The sequence below is a fragment of the Limulus polyphemus genome, unplaced genomic scaffold (genome assembly GCF_000517525.1).
Source record: "Limulus polyphemus unplaced genomic scaffold, Limulus_polyphemus-2.1.2 Scaffold2612, whole genome shotgun sequence".
In the NCBI taxonomy this organism is placed as follows: Eukaryota; Metazoa; Arthropoda; class Merostomata; order Xiphosura; family Limulidae; genus Limulus; species Limulus polyphemus.
Genome location: NW_013668222.1, coordinates 71,296 through 72,405, shown reverse-complemented (window position 1 = coordinate 72,405; position 1,110 = coordinate 71,296). Strand labels below are relative to the sequence as shown.

The following is a 1,110-nucleotide window of genomic DNA, read 5'->3' as shown; positions in this document are numbered from 1 at the left end:
TGTGTTAATGCACCACATTTTTGTGTTAATATTAAATATCTTCGTGTGTTAATACACCATATTTTTTGTGTTAATGCACCACATTTTTGTGTTAATATTAAATATCTTCGTGTTATTATAAACCATATTTTTTGTGTTAATGCACCACATTTTTGTGTTAATATTAAATATCTTCGTGTTATTATAAACCATATTTTTTGTGTTAATGCTCCATATCTTTATGTTTATACACCACATTTTTGTGTTAATGCTCCATATCTCCGTGTTAGTACCTATTCCTTAGTTTTAATCGCCATACATTGTTTTTCTACCTCAGATTGTTATTGTTTAGCCAATAGTCATAAAGCTGCAGGTGAAAGCGATCTTTATAAGTTCCCTTTTAACTCGAATTCTTAGAAATGCTTAGTAGACAATAACCAAATGCTTAAAAAATGAATGTTATAAGTTAGGTAAATAAAAGTAAGTACAATTTATTAACTTCTGTTAAGCCTAATGAGGAAACCTTATACCAACAAAATCGCATCTTATATAAGCATAAGTAAATCAGACAAGTAAATTTCACTAATTCATCAAATTTAACTCGACTAAAATTTGCACTTTGTAGTTTTAAAGAACGCGAATCTCTCAAAAGAGCTCAATTTTATACAAATTAAATTGGACATTCTACTCCAAGCCAATAAACAATAATGAAATATCTTATGATTTGAACATTTTTCCTTAGCTTTCGTTATTCGAGTAAAAACTTTGTACGTTTCTTAACACAATGGGCTATTTGTATTGTGCCCACCATTACTTCTATATAAATATGATTGTACTGTCTGTTGTATGTCCATAAAACTACTTCTATATAAATGTAATAGTACTGTCTGTCGTATGTCCATGAAACTACTTCTATATAAACGTAATAGTACTGTCTGTTGTATGTCCATGAAACTACTTCTATATAAACGTAATAGTACTGTCTGTTGTATGTCCATAAAACTACTTCTATATAAATGTAATAGTACTGCCTGCCGTATGTCCATGTAACTACTTCTATATAAATATAATAGTACTGTCTGTTGTATGTCCATGTAACTACTTCTATATAAGTATAATAGTACTGTCTGT

General features: G+C 28.9%; 1 protein-coding gene across 1 annotated transcript in view; it reads left to right on the top strand.

The window, feature by feature from the left end:
• LOC111087774 (zwei Ig domain protein zig-8-like) overlaps positions 1–1,110 on the top strand; it is a 76,208-nt gene that overhangs the window by 35,695 nt on the left and 39,403 nt on the right. The window lies entirely within an intron of this gene.